This window comes from Rutilus rutilus (assembly GCF_951802725.1).
Source record: "Rutilus rutilus genome assembly, chromosome: 2".
In the NCBI taxonomy this organism is placed as follows: domain Eukaryota; kingdom Metazoa; phylum Chordata; class Actinopteri; order Cypriniformes; family Leuciscidae; genus Rutilus; species Rutilus rutilus.
Genome location: NC_140210.1, coordinates 36,185,386 through 36,209,314, shown reverse-complemented (window position 1 = coordinate 36,209,314; position 23,929 = coordinate 36,185,386). Strand labels below are relative to the sequence as shown.

The 23,929-nt window shown below is 36.9% G+C and overlaps 1 protein-coding gene across 1 annotated transcript in view; it reads left to right on the top strand.

The window, feature by feature from the left end:
* Positions 1–23,929, top strand: part of ctnna2 (catenin (cadherin-associated protein), alpha 2) — a 505,838-nt gene that overhangs the window by 309,049 nt on the left and 172,860 nt on the right. The window lies entirely within an intron of this gene.

Below are 23,929 nucleotides of genomic sequence, written 5' to 3'. Positions count from 1 at the left end.
ACACTCGCTGTTTACAAAAACTTCCAGCGGTTAACGTGAATGAAGTTAACAATATTGTAAGGCAGTTAAACTGTCACACATGAGTAAAAAAGAGAAGTTCTTTAAATTATAAATTATGAGCTACATCAACAACTTTGAGGGTGAGTATTCTCTCATATCGCGCGAAATCCGACTAGCGAATCAGTTTCTAAAATCGTTGTCTCCGTTTCTGAGAAAATGAATTTTATTGAAGTGAATTGTCCTATAGAACGCGCTATGCGGAAGTAAAGACGCTGGCTGAGATCCTACCGGAAATACGTCAGCAGCGTTCGTGCATAGAGCCTATTGTTGTGTGAAAGGGGCTATTGACTAATGTCACCAAAAATACAGAAAAAGAGAACAAGACTTACCTAGGATTGAGCAACAAGCCATGTCAGATTTCTCAACCAGGACTGCGTTTGTGGTTTGGAGTAGTAGGTCATGCCTGCTAACTCCAGGAACAATTTAACTTCTTCTATTACCCACACCTGTTTAAACCTGAGAGTGTTGCTCACTGGAGCCCTCTCAGGGTAGGTAGTAGAATTACAGAGGATATATAACACGTAACTGACGTGAGACTGTTACAATGTCACGTAATGTTACATTTACCTCAGAAATGCCATTCAGTCAATTGAACTTATTACTTATTAATTTAAGCTAGATGCCAATGAAACATTTCTCATTTAAATTTTTCATTCAGTACGTCATGTACTAAAATAACACAAAAAAACAATAATACAACTACATACACAAAAAAAACAAAATAAAACACACACAATAAAGTTACTAAAATGTTAACAAAAAATAAAACTATAAAAATGAAAATATTAAAATAAAAACTAATTCAAACTATTAATACATTCTACAATAGTATCTCAGTGATACTAAAATATCACTTGGTGGTAATGCTTATTCCTGCTGACAAGGGCGTTGGTTCCCAGGGGTCGGTACTGTGGAAGCTGCGTGACTATAACAGCCCACAACATGTGGCCAGACCTCCATCACCGCCACTGCCAACCTTGCTCTCTTGTTGTTCATAGAGAGAGGGAAGTACTGGAAGACATGCGGCCACAGCAGAGCAGTGAGAAATCCGCGCCAGCTTATCGTCCAATGCTTGTGGCCATTGATACCACATCTTTATCGGCCAGATCTGCCTTGCCGACCGCCCAGATTATAAAAGGTCTCAGAGTTTGGAGAGGAACAGATAGTCTTCTCTGGCTTATCTACATTATAGATAGCTTTCTTCCTAGTCTCGTAGTAGTGTTATTTTTACTGTCAGCAGCAACTGATCTCAGACAGAACAGGCAGAAATAGCTTTTATCCCCATATTTAGATTTGTATTGTTTTCCAATTAAAGAGACCCTGGAATTGTGCCCTGACATTGTAATATCCTTTGAAACTGTGACTAAACCAAACAGCGTAGTTCAAGTGCCTTTGATTGAAGTGCGCTGAGAAAACTGACTGTATATATTTATATTGTTTATTTATTTTTATTTTTAAGGAACAGCTTATTTAAATAAAGATCAAAGCAGAATAGATATTGTGATCAGGAACAAACACGAATTCAAATGTAAATTAACTGAGACAATTTACACACATTCAGAGAGAGAGAGAGAGAGAAGAGGGGGAATTAAAAATTGTTTATTCTAAATGTACATTAGTATTGTTATTTCATCACATTTAATAATTTGTTCTTTCTTTCAATCTGTATTTTTCATTACAGTTTTTCTTTTTTTTTTACTGAAAACAGTAAGTTTTAGTTGCATTTGTTTGCAAAACAATTAGTTTCTTTTTCACATCAGATTATATATATATATATACTGTGTGTGTGTATGTGTATATTTAATCTGATGTGAAAAAGAAACTAATTATTTTGCAAATATATATATATATTGATTTAAGCAAATTGCATGTGTTTTGGAATATGTGTGCAAAAGAGCAAGTTCAATTGCCTACAATTTTCACAATAACTAAATGCACATGGCTTGATCAAAACTGATTTGAAACAATACACTTGCATGCATGTTTTTACATTGAACTTAAATTTATACAATACCTGCATGTAATTACAGCTGCAATTAAGTATAGAATTACAATGTTGACCCTTCCCTTACCCCTTAAACCACCCACAAACGTACCTATACCACTATCCCACAAGTGTTTTGTAATACAATATGAACACAATAAGTTCACTGTACTTATTTTTTGATGCAAGTACATAGTATGACACCTAATATAAAGTGTGACCAAATGTCCATTTTCTTTTTTTGTGTACTACAGTATTGACCTTTCCTTGTAAATTTGTACCTACTGCTGAAATCTGTATCTAAAAAGCTCACTGAAACACAAGAATATTCAGCTAGACAAAACTGACATTCTTGTATAGTATAGAAAACAGTGTCAACTGAAAAGTAGAAAAATTTATAGTAGACAATTTATATTATAACAAATATCTCCATGGTAAAAAAACAAACAAAAAAAAAACATGAACTAAATGTTTTTTTGTGAATAACTACATTTTGCAGACATGCAATATGTCTGCTCTGATGTTCAAGCAAACCGTTGTGACAACCGAGCTTACAGTTTAGAGAATGTTAAGACTGTTTCGAAAAAAATATGCCAAAGTGATTGAGAAAACCTGTAATAGATGAGAATCTAATCTTGTGTATTTTGTCTAAACTCGTTCACCTGAATATGCAACCTCAGTTCCATTTCTGATCATTTGTTAAGTTATGATATCAAGTTCATAAAGGTGTTCAGCTGTTAATGTGATTAAATTGTATTAGATGATAGATAAATGATAGATAGTTTGGACAAGTCACACAAGAAGTACAGTAAGCAGAGATTTGGGGTATGAGGAATAGGGACGGGAACGGGAACGGGGCGAAGGTCTTGATTTACTGCCATCCATCAAAGCAGGCCAGCATCTGGCCTGGCAAGCAGAGGGCACCGGTAAAGCCAGCAGCTTCACTGAGACAAAGCCTCTTTGGCTGAGGCTTGTCATTACCTCCTCTGCAGGGTTATGCTGCGTGGGACCATCTGTATTAGCAGGCCGTCTGATGGAGCTCCCAGAAGAAGCAGAAAAGTATCCACGTGACTCTAGCAGGCATTTCCCAGGCTGTAATTAAGCTCCTAGCTGTGGCCCCGCTTGCCAGACTTTGAGCGCGAGGAGACCCAATCCTGCTCATTAGCATGGCACCCAGAGTCAGAGTGCTAACGTTGCTATAATTACAGCCCAGACTCTAGATCCAGAACGCATTGACTTTGGTCTGAGGCTTTATCCTTAGCGCTTCACTAGCTCTAACGAAGCTAACCTCCCGGCAGATTGACTTGAAGATTGAGAAATGTAACTGAAGCAAAGCTAGAGGAGACATTTTGATCGACTCGACGTTAAACGGTTAGGATGCTGGAAATCTTCGATAGTGGGTATGTTAGCGTGTGGATAAAGCTGTGTTTAAGTGTCACACAAGTGATTTACCTGCTACACCAGTTGCCAGCAGTGGTTGTGCTTTAGCTGGAAGGCCTGCAATTAGAAAAATGAAGCGTTTAGAGCCAGTTCAGTGATTTGAGCCAGCTGGCCTGGGTGTTGAGAGATTTTTCTCTGTCCAGGCTAGCTAATGTAGACTTGCATACAAGTGGCTAATGGGCAGACTAGACAACTTTTTTTTTTTTTTTTTTTTTTATGCATGTGTGAGCAAACTCAAGAACTCATAAATACTCCTTTCCTGAGCCGGAAGAGCCAATCTTGTGGCCACTGGGAGCCTGGCAGGCATAATGACACCATAATGATCTCCCAGCTTGGTGTAGGGCTTCTGTGCCATGCTGGTCCCATGACTGGTCCAGGTCAGCCAACAAATCATGCAGGCATATTGAAGCACAGGGACACAACACGGCAGTGCATGCCCTTCCTTTGTATGCGTTATGTGTTGTTGTTTGGTCTCTTTTAGTGGACCTCTGGACAGGCACTAGCCCTCTTTAGACATGCATTGGCTTTTGGATATTGATAGCCTGTACTGTTGTGGTACAGTTAAAGGGACAGTACACCAAACAATGCTAAATTGTATTTATTTTTTAGCAATAATAAATTATTATTTATTTATTTTATTATTTATCATTTGGGTCCTAAGTTGTCCTTCAAAACATGTTAGAAATACATACAGGTTTGGAATTATATTACTGTTGAAAAGTTTGGGGTCAGTAATTTAGTTATTTTTATTCTTTTGTTAAGGATATTACAGTAAATTGATCAGAAGTGACAGTAAAGAGATTTATAATGATTTAAAAATATGTATATTTCAAATAAATGCTGTTATTTTGAGCTTTCAATACAAATATTAACTGTTAACTGTTTACAGTTAACTAAGATAATAATAATAATATTCAGATTTCTGAAGGATCATGTGACTGAAGACTGGAGCAATGATGCTGAACATTCAGTTTCAACCATCATAGGAATACATTACATTTTAAAATATATTAAAATAGAAAATAGTTATTTTAAATTAATTGAATTTTTGATCAAATAAATTCACCCTTGGTGAGCATAAGATACTTATTTCAAAAACATATTATCGACCCCAAACTTTTGAATGGTAGTGTGTGTCCAAATGAAGACATATTTGGATGTTTTATGACTTTAATACAATAACAATTTTCATTTATTCCCATACTTCATTATCTCCCAAAGTAAAAATCTTCAGAGAAGCAAATATTCATTCTAGGCTTTAGAAGGATCTGATGTGTGAGACAAATTTGGATGTTTTAATCTTCAGGCTTGGCCACCAGTCCTGTTTTCCCTCTCTATCTCTGTGCTGAAGTCTGGCTTCCCCCCCTTGTTTCTCTGAAATCAAATTACATTAATAGTCGCCCCAATGCATCCTTTGTACCTTTTCGGGGCGCTAATGCCTAATGACCCATACAACATTAATTGAATCACTTTAGAGTGGCCAAATAGTTTTGTCAAACAAGTTTGCAATTTGTGTAATTGTTTACCATGTAGTCTTCATTTTTTATCATCTTTTTTTTCCCCTGGAGAAAAAAAGTGTGGGGTGTACATACAAGTGACAATGAACAATGAAATTCCACTTTCATTTGACATTTAATTGGATTGATAGTGATAAAGAGGAGAGGTGAGGTGGTCAGGCGTGGAATACCCAAGCCATCTTTGTTCTGTCAGTTTATTTTAGCGGCATGAGTGGTTGCGAGTAGGAAACAATAGAACATGAGTACCGTATTGATCCCTGAGGAACGACATCAAACAAAAAAACACCACTATACATAGTCCGCAATTAAGCCTGTGCAAGACATAGAGTGCAGTTGCATCAAATGCACAGCTTGCAGTGTGAATGCATTATGTGGTATTATCATGTTGCAGCATGAATGGGGAAACATTCATGAATGTCATTGTTCCTCTCAGGAACGTGTGAGCAAGCATGTATAGAGATGGCATTTTAATGGCAAAGCAACAGCCAAACATATTCAACTGTGGGGCAATGGTGGAATAAGTTGGTGGCTGAATGTGCTTCAAGATCATTGTTCTCCAAGGGCGCATTGCTCCCAGTAAAACCAGGATACGTCTGGTTATTCAGTTGGCATTTGTGATTAATTTGTATACGGTGTTGTTTCCAGCACAGAAAAACACACCAGCCACTATAAAACATCTGTTTTGGATTGCTACATATGGGCCAGTCCACACTTCCAGATGCTTGAAGGATTACAGCACCTCCACAATCCTGCTCTGGGCCCCGTTTCCCTAAAGCATTGTAAGCGCTGCATAATCTCAAGCAAAATGACTGATGAGAATGTGTCTGACAGTCCCAAAAGAAGTCTCAGTTTCCCTAAAGAATCTTAACTGTAGTATTTGAACAACATCAAATAAAGAGATATGCTTCAATGGCTATCGAGTGGAAAGATCTCAGCATCTCTTAGGTAACATGTAAAACACAATCTCGCATAATTAGGTCAAGTGCAGGTTTGGGAAACACAAAACATTTCTGCGGAAGACCAGAGGAAATATTTGAGAAATGTGTGTTTTACGGTTGTTTTGGACCCCATTGACGTTCATTGTGTGGACAGATAACATTTCACACTTTCTTCAAAATTAGTTTTCTGCAGAAGAAAGAAAATTATACAGGTTTAGAACAACATGAGGAAGGACTAAAGGATGACAAAATAAAATAAAAATTGAGTGAACTAGTCTTTTTAAAGGGGCCTATTATGCTTCTTACATTTGCAACTTTCTTTAGTGTGTAATGTTGCTGTTTGAGCATTAAAAAGGTCTGCAAAGTTACAAAGGGGACAAGGCCTAGTTGAGTTGTGTTAGAAGTGTGTTGAAACTCACGCTTATGGTAAGGGGTGTGACATTTCCAAAACACACTCAAAGCAGTTGGCCAATCACAAAACACTTATCAAGCTGACCAATCAGAGCACATTGCGCTTTTCAGAAGGAGGGGCTTCATAGAGACCGGAACTAAACAGAGCATTACTGACAGACTGGGAAGAGAGGTGCTGCAACAATGTAAAATTTGTGAAACATTGGTTTTTGAACATTCAAACATGAAAATATATTATAGCAGTCTCCAAAAGCAAAATCAAGATTTTCTAAAAGAGCATAATATGGCCTCTTTAAGAGTTACAATACATGGGAAAACGAGGCCATGGATCTCTACTGTTTTTAAAGGTTCTGTGACTTGGCAGAAATCCACCAACCAATCATTTGTCTTGCTGATGTTCAGCTGCAGGACATTTCTCCTCAAACCTAAAGAGAAAGTGCATTAGCTATTCAAAGAGTATGTTTATTACTTACTCAAGAAAAGCCTTGGATAGAAGTGGTCTTGTTAATTTATTCACTATTCGTCCGTGAACTACAGGACAAATGAGACCTCAAGAGAGATTTTGAGAATTGCTTTATTAATTTAGTTAAAGTTGTCTATCAGAGAGCATTACACATTCTTAATCTAAGCGGTAGATTTAGAGTTAGACACTGTTAATGAATCTATCATTTTTATTATTATACTAATTTCAGTAATACTTTACAGTAAGGTTCATTAGTTAACATTGGTTAACTACATTAGTTAGCATGAACTAATAATGAACTGCACTTAATCTTTGTTAATGTTAATTTCAACATTTACTAATACATTATTAAAATCTTGTTAACATTAGTGAATGCACTGTGAACTAACATGAACAAACAATAAACAGCTGTACTTTTTATTTACTAATGTCAACAAAGATTAGAAAATACAGTAACAAATGTATTGCTCATGGTTAGTCCATGTTAGTTAATACATTAACTAATGTTAAATAATGAACCTTATTGTAAAGTGTTACCATAATTTGTCTCAATGGTTGTTCGTTATGTGGTTAATGCAGTTTTGAATTCAGTGGGAGATTAAACAGATGTAAAGCCTTGGGGCATTTTGCAAGGCTCAGTAAACTGTGCTTCAAGCAATCAACATGATTGAAAACAAAACAAATGCAAGTTTAAAAATTCAACTCCATTGATCGCACAACAGAGCACATTACGTGCACAATGGGACCTTTGTGGAAAACAATTGATTTATCATCACAAGGGCTCGTGTTTGTCGTTATTGGGTAATATGTTGGCGATACACTTTACAAGTTCGCCATGCTTATTTTGCCCATGTTTGAGCAGCACTTGTATTCAGTTCGTTTCATTTACATTTATGAGTTTAGCAGACACTACTACTAAAACAAAAGCGATTCATCCTCGGATTCTTGTAGAAGAGTATGATATACAAGCTACTACAAAGATGTATGTGATGTAGGTGAGACATTTAAGGCAAAAAGAGAGTTTTTTCCTCAGAAAAAAACGTAAACATTGTGGACCAACCCATCAAGGCATTGCAATTCAGTTCGATGCCACAAATGACAAAACAATTATACAATTCACATGCAAAAATTGTTTGTTAAGGTATTGCAAGGGAATTAAGGTTTGTTTATTGACATCGGCACTTTGCTCTGATCATGTTATTAGCATAGGTTGGTGGTGCATTGGTAATAAAGTGGTGTGGAAGTGAAGGGAGACGTCCCATAAAAGTTTATTGACTCGCACTTGTTCCTCTGAGGTAATTGTTTAGTAGCTCTCTTCTGGATATTAGAGTGGCATACTTTAATGAGGTCGTTACTGATTTGAGCCTCGTCACCACAGGTCTTGTGTTTGGTGACATTGACTCTGCACACTGACCTAGGTCCACTTTCTCCATTTCCTAACTAAACTGTTTTTTATGATCAATTAGCAAATTGCTCTGAGTTCAGATTTAAAGGGAAACATCTACAAATTCAGTGCAGTTGAATTTCATTCTCAATGCAAATAGAAAAAATGCAAAAAATACTTGGCTATTGGCTATGCAGCATTCAAAGAATTTTGCAATGCATGTTTACTTAATAATACTAATAACTTTATAATTATAAATTATATAATATTTATTTATTTGTTTACAAGCAATTCATTTCAATTCAGTTTATGTAAGCAATGCCTTCTGATTTGCAATATATCAATAAATTTAATTAAATGCTGCCAAGTTAATTACAAATAAAACCACCTCTGCTGGTTAACCTTTTTATTTTATTTATTTATTTTTGGCAAAGGAAGAGTGTTATGTGGTCTCCATCAGAATTTAAACCTTGATACTTTTTTTTCCCCTTTCTTTCTTTCTTTCTTTCTCTTTCTTTTTTTTTTTTTTTTTTTTTTTTTGCTCAAGGTCCTTTTGGCAAAATTACTCTGGCTCAAATTGGATGGACACAGTTTGGGAGCTGCAATTTGTATAGACATTCCTGGGGTGCTGAATTGAATTGAGGTCTGGGTTTTTACTGAGCCTATTCGGGACATGCACCTTTTTTGGCACTCAGATGTGGTTTTTGATGTACGTTTCAGGTCATTGTCCTTCTAAAGGAAGAATCATCTTCTATGTCCCAGTGCTCTTGTCAATTGCAACATGATTTCCTCCAGGATTTTGCTGTTCCTAGTGCATCTACAATTTTTCCTTCTGCCTTCAAGGGTTTTACAGACCTTGCCGCAAAGAAGCCTCCCCAAAGTGAGATGCTGCCATCACCGTGCCTCAATGTAGTTAATAGCTTTGTGTTGAAACCTAAAACACCATAGAATCTCTCACCACATTTCTTAGCCTCTCACATGCCTCTGGGCAAACTCCAGCAGAGATGTGATATCAGGCTGTGTTTTTGTCCCCCAAAAGAGTCTTTCTTCCTGACACTCTCTCATGCAAGTGAATTTTGTTTGCTATCGTTGTCTTGTGAACATTTCACCAGGGTCATCACTAAAACAACTTGATACAATATTTTTTTTTTTGAGTTGGTCCCATAGATGACCTTAGTCCATGGTGCCTTGACTAATATACAAATATACATATTGGGGTCCCTGGTTTGGTTTAGAGTTTGGAATTACACTACTGGTCAAAAGTTTAGAAGGATCAAGATTTGTTAATGTTTTTGAAAGAAGTCTCTTATGCTCACAAAGTTTGCGTGTTTATTTGAGAAAAAATACAATATAAACAATAATATTAGTTCCTATCATTCCTGTAATGGTAATGCTGATCCTTCATTTTTTTGTGGAAAACATGATACGTTGTCATTCAAAAGTTTAGTTTAAAAAAAGAAAAGAAAGAAATGCTTTTATTCATCAAGGACACATTAAATTGATTAAAAGTGACAGTAGAGAAATGTATAATGTTACAAAATATTTCAAATATTTTTCAAATAACTTTTGAACTTTCTACCCATCAAAGAATCCTAAAAAAATAAAGTAAAAATCCACAAAATATTAAGCAGCAAGAACTGTTTTCAACATTGATAAGAACTTCCAAACTTTTAACCGGTAGTGTATACTTTTTTTTTTTTTTTGGAATACAAAAAACTATAAATAACACAATGAAATGCTTTCCCTTAGGCCTAGTTCAGACTGTCAGTCCAAATCTGATTTTTATGCAAATCCGATTGGAATCCGATCAGATTTATATAGTGTGAACGGTTAAAAATTTCATGAAATTCGATCTTTACAAATCCATTTCAAGCTACACTCATATGTGGTTTGATATCATATTAAAATCGTATTTCTTGAAATCCGTCTCAGTCTGAACGATCTGATCGAATTTTGCATGGTTTATGTGACTTTTTCACGCCACGTAAAACGTAAATGCCAGATGTTGTTATAGGAAACATGTTGAAAGTCGCTGCTGAAACAATGTTGTGTTGTTGCAAAGTGCCGGACGAGCAGAAAATGACAATATAACGGAGACATATTTTGAAACCGGAGGAGACGACAGCACGGGAAAAAACGCACCAGCCTCCGGTTCTGCCGCTGCCTCGGAAGACGCATAGTCCAGCACTACGGCATTGTAAAATTTTATTTAAAACTTTATTGCAAACCCCTCCATGTTGCAGTTGTTGTTGTTTTTAGCGTATTCCTACCAACGCAACCTCATTGCCATAGAAACCAATGCAGATATTACGGAAAGCGGAAGAGCTGCATGGACACACACATCGGATCTGAACTGTTGCGATACACAGTGTGGACATCAGTAATTTTAGATCAGATTCCAATCGGATACGCAAATAATCCGATTTGGACTGACAGTCTGAACGAGGCCTTAAACTTTCACATAAGCAGTATCTTATGAAAAGAAATCTGCCGTCTGCATGGCTTCCATATATTCTTTCACAATTGTTCTGGGCAGTGGGAGAACAATTATGGGTAATTGGCTTTTGCAAATTGAATGGGACAAAATGGGTGTGCGGACGGTTAATTCCATGTTTGAAAGATGTCTAGATGTTACTCATCTGTGATGACTGGGCTTTGATTACAGCACATAAAATATTGTATTTGGGGTGGAGTCTAATCACTGTCAGCAGTGCTAATTTGATTGGCCCTATTCATCTGACTCTGAGGAGAAACTTGTCAGAGGTTGTGACGGGTTCGGGTTTTGGCCCGTATAGCCGACAGTGCATTAAAACTGGCATTGAGAGGCCAACTCCATCTGCATTTATTTATTCACTTATTAATGCAATGAATTAGGGCCGCTGCCAGGCTCTGCCAAAGTAAGTCTGTCAGACTTGGCACCAAGAAACTAGTTGGGAGATGATGTGGTGAGGCGAGGATTCAAGCGCCTCAATAAAGCTCCCAACATTAATCTCTTTCTGTCTGAAATCTGACTGAGGCTTTTAACTAACCGGTGTTCATGAATCGGGGCCAGACATTGGCAGCCCCCTTAATCCCTCACAGTTTGGATATGAAGATCTTGGATCAACATTTGCAGAAGATGCCATCTTCTGTCTTGAACCTCAGCCAAACCACACCACTCTACTATATAAAGCTAAATGACAGACAAGATAGACAGCTCCTTTGGTAAAACGTGTGTGCTCTAGTGATGAAATGCGTTACTCAAACACTGTTTTATTGATTGTGCCAGTGTGATCCGGCTCATTTTGAAGTACTAATAGAAAACTAGCGGTTTGTGGTAATGGTGCAATTACACACCGAAAGAGCCTTGAATGAGAGTCTGGGCAGTTTTAAACCAGTAGACCGTGTTTAGTTAATGACCAGTTTTGGTGCCGTCCAGTGGATTTAAACCTTGGTTAAAACTGTGTCCATTATGATACTATTCACTACCTGATAGATAATTGTTTCCTGCCATGTATGGCCTTTTACAACTAAAGAGACGAGAAATGTGTAGCATGAAATTTAACAGCCTATCACACGCAGTAATTTAAAGATACTGTTCTGGTGTTCAAATCAAACATTTTTTGATGTGTATCTCTCAGCACTCACAAAGTTATTCATATTTCAAGGTTGTTACAGCGATAATTTGCTATACTTTTGTAGAAAATAGTTACTAACTGCTATAGGATACTAACAAAAGCTTTGTAACTACATTGAAACTATCTATCTATCTCTCTATCTGTCTATCTGTCTGTCTGTCTGTCTGTCTGTATGTCTATCTGAGTTGATCAATCAGTCAGTCAGTCAGTCTGTCAGTCAGTCCATCAACCAACCAACCAACCAACCTGTTTTGTCTTTTTGCCTGTCATTCTTTCTATCAATTTATCTATCGTTTTAACTATCATCAAGTAGTTCTGTGTGCAAAACAATATGATAATATTAAAAACAGCAATGTAGCACTACACAGATATTTGTTGGAAAAAGTAAGGGGGGAGGGGGTTTCGAAAACAAAAGAGGAACTACTATGATGCTACTGAAAAATGTAGTTTAGTTAGTAATGTTACTTTAGTAAGTTGCAGTGGTATCTGTGAATATTTGTTTATCTGTTCATAGATGTGTGTGGCTTGGGGGATGTTATCCCACAGTATCTCTGCAGCTCTCCGCACTCAGAGCTTTGATGAAATGTGGCTCGCACCTCGCTAGAGCGTTCCCTCTTCCCTCCATCACTCCTTTATCTTCTTCTCTGAGTCCCTTTCCCCTGAGGTGTGGCAGGGGGCTCTATTTCCCTTTCTAGTGCTTGCTTTTGTTCTGCTTTTCTCTTTTGTTGAGTTTGTTTTGACAACGTGTATTACCACAGCTCATGAGGGTTTGAAGAGACTAGCTCTTCCAGGCCAACATTAGCATGCTAGCATATTTGCTTTCTGCTTGCACAAAGCAATCTTTTCAATTCCTTCTGGTTTAAGACAGAGAAGCATATATATTTGCTGCCGGTAGTCTACCTATATATTGCACCTAATATATACTTTAAATTGCATAATGATTTATTGTAATATAGGAAACAGAAATTGTATTATATATATATATATATATATATATATATATGTATATATAGTATTTTAGTTTTGCATATTGAATTGATTTTTTATTTTATTTTCTGTACTATCAACCCTCTTTTTCTTTCTTTTTTTGCATACCTTCAATCAAATCAGTTAATTGTACTCATAATTATTGTATTTGCATTGCAAAGAATGAGTCACCTCAACGATTAAAGATTGTGTTGTTTTTAACCTTGCTACATTTCACATATCACCAGAAGCTGTCTGGCATTCAATCAATTGAAACCTCAATTAGATCAATCAGCCCTCTCGGGTACTGACCTGCACATCGATCATCAGTAAGACCCTTGTGGTGTGCGATGTGCTCCACTGCTTCATTAAAAGCCTATTCCATTGCGATGGGTGACTATGGATTACCATGGAAGCCCCCTATTCTGACCTGCCTCAGGCCACTAAAGGCTGATCAGTGGGCTCTTAGCACCTATAAAGCCACTAACGATTGTAAAGGCTTTAAGTTGGGAGTCATTTGCTCTTTTTACTGCCATTCATAAGCTCATTGAGCATTTTAGGTTATGGATCAGACACTTTTTTTTGCGTGTCTCACTCACACACCCACACTTCCACAAAGCTTTCACTTCATTGTAGGGCTGCACAATTAATTGAATTAAACCGAAATATTCTCTAGTGTGACTATTAAACCACAAAAGGCTGTGATTTCATTAAATATATAATCTGTATGCGCTGCATGCTTCAAAGTGACTTCAAAGTTCTGCCATCTATTGCATACGTATGTGTGGCGCTCATGAAACCATGTTTGTCTCAGAGCATGTAATGTAGCCACATAAACTTAGTCTTTAAATCTATGCTTAAGTTTGCTTAATAGTGGCATTGTGAATAACACAGTGCTCTGTTTTATTTTTCCATTCACATTGATTACATTTTTTTTATTATTCTAGCAAAAAATGTATTATAAAAATAATAATGAGATGACATTGTATATTAAAATAATTTTGACTATGTTCCTTGAAAGTGAAAAGTCAGCCTAATGTGTATTTAATTTTCAATGTGATTTTTGTGCAGCACTACTTCATTGTATCCAAAACTGTTTTCCAAATTGTGACAAGCCGTTCCTGACAGACTGTCTCTGTCTCTGTGTGCGTTCTCTTCCTTCCAGGACAGGCATACGGCAGCAGTAGAATTATGAAACAGAGCAACAAACCAACAAGTCATTTCGCTCAATGCTTCAACCATTTATTTTCTTTAAATAGTGGGGGGTTTTTTTCCGTTTTTTTTTTTTTTCTTTTTCAAAATCCCTAATTCTGTTTGACGAGCTCAAGATGCTGTGGTTCCCGGCTATTACAAGGTCGTACATCATAAACATGAGGATTGAATGTCTGAGACTGAAAAGCGAATCCCTCTGTCGGATCTGATATTTGGAGAGCTGCTGTGTTTGCCTGTGGCTTGGCTGAGGGTGCCTCTGAGATGTTCTCCTAATGCCTTTGCCTCTTTTACTCTTTGAGTTTTTAATAGCCAGAGAAAAAGCTATTTTCTGTCTGAGTAAGCTTAACATCATATATCATAAATATCTCAAAGCTCCGAAGATAAATCGTTATAGTTTCTTTCTTGAATTCCTTGCTTATATAAGTATAATTCTGCTTTGCTGGTGAAATAGATTTATAGATGCTTTGCACAATTGAACCACAAACAATTTGTATTTTGTCACAAACTTCCTCTGAATCTCTGTGTTTCCTCTGTCCTTGGGTTTTTGAGTGGTATGTGAGGTAGATTTGCTTCTTACTTTTGTCCACTGTGAGTTTCCTCACACCCAAAAGGACTTACTAAGGAGATTAAAGACAAGCAAAGGAATTTACCAAGTAATACTTTTTTCCCCTTGATGTTTTGTTTAACTGCTTAATTTTCTGCTTAAAATGTTCTATTTTAAGTTACAAACAATTTACAGATTGTAATCACGTTAAGTCTCAAGCATTCTCATGCAACCAGTTCAGAAGTTTCATCTATAATGTGACACGATACTGTCAATAATTGCATGCTAAAAGGCTGTACATTCAGAAGGTGCCCTATTCTCGCTCAATGACAAAATAGATTTGCATTTCCTGACGGAAGCAGCGCTTGTTAGTTAGCCAAAGAGTAGTGTGAAAATTCCCAGTATGCTTAAGTTTTAGGCTTTAGTTGCTTACTATAGATTATTAGATCAAAATAAGACAGACAAGACACAACTAACAGTAACTTTGCAACTACATGTCAACTAACTCTTATTAGAGTATTAGCTAACACTTTATTGTGATGGTCCTCCAACAGACATTCTGCTGACTATTTTGCAACTACATGTCAACTTATTCTAACCCTAGCCCAACTAGTCAACTAATACTCTATTAACACTCTAATGAGTGTTAATAAGCATGTAGGTGCAAAGTAACTGATAGTCAACAGAATGCATTAAAGCGACCATCAAAATAAAGTGAAACCCAGTTGACACCTAAGATTTGAATGGGGCCATTAAGCAGTTCAGGCTGAACTAATTGCAAAAATGAAATGCAATTTAATGTGTTAATTTTGTATAACAATAGCTGTTTATTTTTCTGTAATATCACAGTATTTGTTGAATTAATCACAATAGTCACAGCGTTTTAAAAATGTAGCTGCAGGAACATTTGGGGGGGGGGGGGGGGGGGGGGGGATACAGTGCCTTTTGAAAACTCCATAACCAAATACACAAGAGCATTAAAAGCTCTATTCATAATGCTTCATAATTGAATATCACCAGCAAAATCATTTTGAATACAGTAAAACAAGAATTGCACTGTTTTAGACCAGATTTATAGTGTACACCGCATATGCAAGCACAGAACATCACTCTGCTGAATAATGAAACCCATGACCTTTTATGCATGTGGAGATTTCTTAGTGTTGTTTTCAAGCCCATAGCTAGCATGGACTCCCTTTGTTCCTCGTCCAAAAATTGTGAAGATACCAACTGGCAGTTTTTAGTCCAAAACACTTTGAATCGCAATGCTGTCTGTGCTGTTATGCCTCAGGAGAGCGTGTAGGTGTGATTGTAGACAAAGGTTAGCAAGCACTTACTCACTCATATTAAATGTTTGATGGATACTGCATAATGCAAACAGGCACAGTTCTTCTCAGCTATGTGTGTGTGTACAGGTTTAGATATTATGTCCTCATTTATATAGTGAAATATAATGACAACTGACTAGTGAAGACATTTTGCTGGTCCTCACAAGTTAAAAAGGCTTGTGTTTCTGTGATGGGTAGGTTTAGGGGTAGGGTATGGGTTAGGCCATAGAAAATAGCATTAATCTGATATAAAATCAATGGATGTCTATGCAGTGTCCTTACTAATATAGTGAAACAAATGTGTATGTGTGTGTGTGATGGAGAGTTTAAATTAGTGACCTGTTTGTGATGCAGCTGAATTTGCATGTATTTTCTTCTCCTGCACATACTGTGAGCATTAGAATGCGAACTACGACATTCAGATGGCGATAAGCAGATACATCTTTTCTGCTCTGAGGCGCATGAACTATGGAGACATTTAGAAACACACATGAACAAGGGCAAGGCACCTCTATGTCACAGATTCAATTTCATGGTTATGATTTAGAATAATTTCTTTTACATGAACGTCTTCCTAAAAAAAATAAGATGAGTCATTGTTAAACTGTCTCACAAACATATTCTGAAAGTCATCGGTAGTATGGTTTCATCCACCTATTTTTATGTAAAGACGCACAAGAAACACATAACTTCTAAAAAGTTTCATAAAAAACTAATTTGCTCAATTGAGGCGAAACATTTTTTATCCGCTAATAATACATGCTATGATGAAAACATTTACCATATAAATAACTGTATGCGAAAAAAAAAAAAAAAAAAAGATTCACGTAACTGCCTTAATAGAGGATGTGATTGGATGACTGAACTATCTAGTGAACCAATTTTGTTGCACAGCATCTCACATGTTGGTTTGGTCATTCTAAAATGCCTGAGCTAAAGTCTGTCATTGAAATGATAGCACACGATTGCATTCTCAAACACCAGGCATCTGCCTCCAAATGCAAGATAACATGCCTGCGCTTTTTGTGTTCTCTGAGGTGCAAGAATAGGCCTCAAATGCAAGATATTTTCCATTGATTTTAATCAATAAAAAATCGATTGCAGCATTCAGACATAATTATCTTCACCTTTTTATAGTTTATTTGAGGCCGTTTATATGCCGCTAATTTTAATGACAAATGTCTAGAGCGCATCCAAGTATCTATCAATTTGCAGGCGGATTTCCTTCACTCTCGCACAAAAGTCTCATGGCTCTTGTCTGCTCTTGTTCAGATATTACGTTGTTCGCGTAACATCTCTACTTGCTCTTTCGCTAGAATGGTCTTTTCTCCTGGATTTAATGTTGCCAGAAGGTTTCAACAAACAGACTTTCACGATTGACTGATGAAATAACACCGTGTACCTTTAAATTTGAAAGAAATTATGGATTTGCCTTTATTTCATGAGATAGCATTTTCAAGCTGATTTCAGTCAGCCAGTTCTCAAGTTATTTGAGAATAGTTATTTTCGAGTTAAGTGCTTATTGGAAATGGTATTTATTGAATTATTTTATTTAGTGAACCGCTACTGATCATCAGATATCAGCGAGAGCGCGACTCTCGACAACACTCATGGAAAGAATGTGCTTTTGTTTGGTTGGTAACATGGACGTAATGTCCCCAACACATTTTGCAAGGGTCTATATTTTCCCCATCACTTTTTTTAAACATCTTACACGGATATAATGCAAATGAAACATCTATTTGGCATTAATTTGTTTTAAATAATAGGTGATCTGGCACTGGAATGTGTTGTTTTTGAAATCATGCATACAGTAAGTAATCATATGAGAAAAGAGCCACAGTGGCTTCCTTGATTCTTTCAGTTTTATTAGATATTTTGCCCCAATATTCCAGGAAGTGACGGTTTTGTTCTCATGAACCCATGGGATGGAAACTACACTTAATGTTTTATGTGATATTCCATGTTATATTTTGTGCATAAGTTACATTCACAACTGACAACTTAGCTATAGTGTCCTCAAAGCAGTTCCCTTAACCATTAACTTAAAGGGTTAGTTCACCCAAAAATGAAAGTTCTGTCAGTAATTACTCACCCTCATGTTGTTCCAACCGCGTAAGACCTTCGTTCATCTTCGGAACACAAATTAAGATATTTTTGATGAAATCTGAGCCATGTCTCACTCCTCCATAGGCTTCTATGTGACCGAAACTTGCTGGCCCAGAAAAGTTATTAAAGAGATCGATAATATAGTCCAAGTGACTCCAGTGGCTCAATCTTAAGTATGTCAAGCGACGAGAATACTTTTTGTGCGCAAAAACAAACAAAAATAACGACTTTATTCCACTATTCATTTCCTTCTCTCTGGACCTCTAGTTGGTTCGCGTAGTGTTTTTGCGCTGCGCGTCTGTGTTGCACGTCATCACGCATCACACACATGACCGGCGTCGGCCAATAGTGAGCCTACGTGGTGACGTGTAACACAGACGCGCTGCGCAAAAACACTACGCGAACCAACTAGAGGTCCAGAGAGAAGGAAATGAATAGTGGAATAAAGTCGTTATTTTTGTTTGTTTTTGCGCACAAAAAGTATTCTCGTCGCTTGATATACTTAAGATTGAGCCACTGGAGTCACTTGGACTATATTATCAATCTCTTTAATAACTTTTCTGGGCCAGCAAGTTTCGGTCACATAGAAGCCTATGGAGGAGTGAAACATGGCTCAGATTTCATCAAAAATAGCTTAATTTGTGTTCCGAAGATGAACGAAGGTCTTACGCGGTTGGAACAACATGAGGGTGAGTAATTACTGACAGAATTTTAATTTTTGGGTGAACTAACCCTTTAAGCTTTGCATTAGTCTTCGCATTGCCCAGTATGGTGTTCCATATGTTAAAATCCACAACATTTGCATGGGGAATGCGCTTTTGACCCCAGACGTGCTTTGAAAGTGAAATCTCACTCTTCTTTTCTCATTGCTGAGAAGGACAAGACTGCTGAAGTATGTTATCTGGGCCTGAGATTGAGGCATTGAGGTCGTTGCAAATCCCAGCGCTGAAGATCCTGTGTTCCCGCCTATCCACTCAACCCTTTGTCTCCTAACATTGTTGGATTGGGAATTGACAGAGTGATGCCTTGCCCAGTGATGAATTGTCCTCTAAAAGCAGGCTGATGTTGGGCCAGTTAGTGTCCCTCTGTCTCTGGAATACCCTGGTAAGATGATAGCCAGTTGATGTATCGTGCGCTGGAAGGCAGCCAATGTGTACTTTGTCTAGCTTCAGTCCGTTGTGACACAGGTCACAGAAGGTCAAGTTCAGAAAGGGACATCTCCCATCACGCCACCGCCTAGCACGCGCAGCTTGTATAAGTTGACCGAACCAGTTTCAAATGGCACGTCGGTCAATAAGCTGTTTATGAAAGAGAAATATGTGTTATATTGGCTCATCTTGTCTTGTTTCCCCCAGTGCGGTTTTGATTCACACGCAGTCGTAACCTTTCAAAACCCATTTCCATGAAACACAGTAGCCACATCTGAATTTAAGATGAGCTCTGTAAACACGCAGGGGTACCTAGCAGAGCTTGGTGAATTGCTCGTTCTGTTTGCCTGAAGTATGGCCTAGGTAGTTTCAGGAGCTGTTTATGTGTAGTAGGATTTTTGATGTTCAAAGGGAACCAAGCACAGCAAACTGTTTTCAGAGCAAAAGAGGTGCATTATGGAATGACGATATTGACATTTGTTTTGAGAAAGAGTTATGTTTCAGTCAGCTAATAAACACTTTGTACACACAGCAACATTTTGAAAATGTAAAATTTAACATCAATAACATTTGGCATGCTAGATGGCTAGTATCGCAATATCACTGCATTGTGAAAATTTAAAGTTACACTTATAAATAAATGTCTCTTTTTTGGATATGGTGTCATTTGTTTGGATGTAATTTATCTGCAGGTATGTATGTATGCATGTATTTATGTATTGATTGATTGATTTATTTTCTTGATCTATGAAAACGGACAATGCATGTAACTTATCTGACCAACTAGTAGCTATTGACAAATCCAAAGTGTTTTGTTTTGTAATTTAGGACATTTCAGCAATTCAGCAATATATGTAAAATGACTATTTGATCAGTGTGGGTTTATTATTATTATTATTATTATTATATACATTTTTATATTTGTATTTTTTATCATTATTTTAATAATAATACTAATAATAATAATACTATTATTATTATTATTACTATTATTATTATTAATCATCATAATTATAATTATAATACATGCATACAAAATTTGAACTACTTGCATCTTGATGCTGTCCTAAAAAAAACAGTGCTCATGGTGTGATATGCAGTACAACGGCCAAAGACCATCTGACGTCCATCTGTATCCATCTGATGAATGAGTACACAGACCAAGAATTAAAAAAAAAATATTGTGCAGAAAGAATGGAAAAATATGTCATGTGCCTCTTTCATGAAACATAAATAGAATATTGAAAATTGTGTATTGTTATTTCCAGCAGCTGTTACAGCTGGAAAAAAAATGTGAAAAATGCATATTACAATGTAAAATCTACTAGAAAAGAAACATATTATTTTTTCGCAGGCACTTCTGTATTTGTTATAACATTTCTCACACCTATAGTACTTGGCCTGACTTGAATTGATCAAGATAGAGTTGCTGCTCTTTTTCTACTCACACGGGCACTTTACTTGGCACCTTTCAGCAGCGTCCTAGCTTCCTCCACACGCTTAATCCCTAATGGCAACATGGCACTTAAACTGGTGTAAGAGTGGCAACAAGTCATTTCCTGATTTCTCTTTCTCTCTCTCTCTCCCTGTCCTGCTGATCAGTTCTTCAACCGTTATACGACCCATTTTGCATTTCTATAACCTCTCTGACTGTTCTGGAAGAGCGCTCTGACCGTCCACCCCTACCTGTGGATGTGATTAATTGTGTTTCATAACACCCGGGGGGCCATTGGTGCTGCCAGAGAATCCAATGAAAGTGTTTGAGTCTGCGACCCTCCAACATCATTTATTTGATTCTTATTACAGAGGAGTGAGCTCGGAGTATCTCCATAAAGATGTAATGTGTTTTAAATACAGCACTGCAAGTGTATGTGGACGTCTAGATTGAATTAAGTGTCTTCTAGGTAGGTTCATAAATGAAAACAAATGAAAAAAACAAAAAAAGGTTATAATACAAAATTTACATTTCTGATTTAAATCATTCAGATGCTTTGCGACATCGGTTTTCTTTTTAAGTGAATACTTGTTTTTACAAATAGAAAAATAAATCTGAATTAGTTTCTTTTGAATTCTTATCTAACTTACAGCCAACCAGTGTTGATAGAGGTTAAAGGACAAGTTCGGTATTTTACACTTAAAGCCCTGTTTTCAGATCGTTTCTGATTAAATAGAACGGTTAAGATTGAAATTTGGACACATGCTGCTGGCCCGAGAATTTTCGGTTTCTGTGGTAGCACCCCCCCACCTCCACAATGGCTGCATAGGTGCACTGGAACAATCCTTCCTAAAACGCATTAAACTTTCGTTTACAAAGACGTGAAACTCACCGAGTGGTCAGGGGTGTTCACTGATATGCTCACACAAAAATCGCTGCAAAAGATGCTTTCCAACAGGTGTTTTACCATTCGTTGTAAAACTGTGGACCTATTTTTCCAAACGCCTCACACCCGTACATTCTTCCGTTGAGAGCTTGAATAATAGACACTCCAGCCCAGTTGGTGGCGATAATGCACCTTTGCCAATTGCAAGCAAACCACTGGCATTTCATTGAATACACAGAAGAAGCAGAAGATCGCTGTCTTAAAAATGTTTGGATAGCGTAGCCTACGATTCCGCGACTGCATAAGACTACAGAAAGAATACAAACAACCCCATTTCCGTTTCCGGCGGCGGAGTAATACCGTACCTCACAGCACATCCAATACAAGTCAATGGAGTTGGACAAAAACTACGATAAAACCTGTTGGAAAGCATCTTTTGCAGCGATTTTTGTGTGAGCATATCAGTGAACACCCCTGACCACTCGGTGAGTTTCACGTCTTTGTAAACGAAAGTTTAATGCGTTTTAGGAAGGATTGTTCCAGTGCACCTATGCAGCCATTGTGGAGGTGGGGGGGTGCTACCGAAATCTAATGAATTTCAGAAACCGAAAATTCTCGGGACAGCAGCATGTGTCCAAATTTCAAGCTTAACCGTTCTATTTCATCAGAAACGATCTGAAAACAGGGCTTTAAGTGTAAAATACCGAACTTGTCCTTTAAGTCATGTTTATTTTGATTCATTCCTTTTAACCAGGGAAATCTAAATAGTGCAATAATTGTATAAGCAATGTAATTCCATCACATAGACCTGTAATTAATTTAACATGGTGCACAGAAATTAAATTGCTGCAAAGCAAGTCGACAGGGTCAAACATGCCATATCAAGAGGCTGTTAACCCGTACATCCATAACGCCGCGAGTGTAAATACACAAATATTATTTTAGTTACTAACTCATCACCCATCCCAACTGTACCCCCAAATTGAGTAATTATTTAACATGGGGTGTGATTAAAGGAAGGAGATTTCATTTTACTGTGCAGAATGATTAGAGCTATTGAATCGCAGTTCAATTTAATTAAATTGCTTTTGTGATTCAATTTTTGCTGTGGGTGTCAGGGAGATGGTCTGGCCATTAAAATGTGTGATTTGATTGATGAATTTTAATCTTTTCTACAGTCAGGTCGACAGAGAGCGAGATAGATGGAGGATAAGAAAAAGGGGGATGATTTTTTTGTGCTTTATAACTTGGCAGATTAAATTATTTGTTCTGCTTTGTAATAGTTTGATTCAGTGAGTAATTCATCTTGTGGATTTAATGGACATCAAGACTTTGGCTGTGTTGCTACTACTATACAAATTTACAGTTTGCATCTGAAGTGAATATTTTGTTTTAGTAGAAAACCATCGCTCTTCGTTTACCTATCTGGTTATGCATGCATAAATATTTAGTACTCAATAGTACATGCAGTGCTGGATATCACAGTAAATAATAAAATCAAAAGCTTTTTTTTTCAGGGTCTAATGCGTTTCCTGCATCTTTAAGTCATGCAGGACGGGATGCAACACGCCATATTTTTCTTTACCAATATAGGGCATTCATGCTGTTTTCTCCTCGCCAAGGGAAAGGAAAACATGACTTCTTGCAGAAGTCTGACTTGTAAACTAATTAACCAATCCCTCTTGATTGCTAATTCCCACAGTCCACCTCTGCACAGACAGATGCCTATTCACCCTCCACCCTGACACCCTGACACCCTTCTTACCTTGTCTAATGGTGTAAAGGGAAGAGACCAAAGCGATAGTGAGAAGGGAGGGTGCTGGCCTTGGGCAGGACTCATTCTGAATGCCATCTGCTTTCATTAGATTTTGTTCTCATTTGTCTTCGCTCCATCTCTCTCTCTAACCTCTTAATCCTTGCGTTTCCCTCTTCGCATAACAAGACCACATTTCTGCACTGTATAATGCATCTTTGATTTAATCCAAGGTCCCTTTTACCAATTAAATCTGTATTGGTTGGCTTTATTTTTGATGTTATGCTTGATTTGATTTCAGTTTTGTTTTTAATTACACCCGCCCTTGCTGGCAAGGACGGGCTGGTTGTGCAGGCCTGTAGAAGCTTTGGTCAAATGAGGCAACGGTTTCAGGGCTCAACAATGTTTTTTTTTTGTTTTTTTTCTGTTGGCCTTGGTGGGCAATTTCAGATTTGTACTTAACATGGTGCAAATATGATAAATAATTATTTATGTTACAGTATATAGCAGCATATTTTTAAAGTATATATATATATATATATATATATATATATATATATATATATATATATATATATATATATATATATATAAACAAATATTTGTATATATTATAATTATTAACATTATTTGTCATTTTTTTAATATGTTTTACTGATTTATTTTTTTACTCAAAAAACTATATAGGCTATATATATATATATATATATATATATATATATATATATATCTTT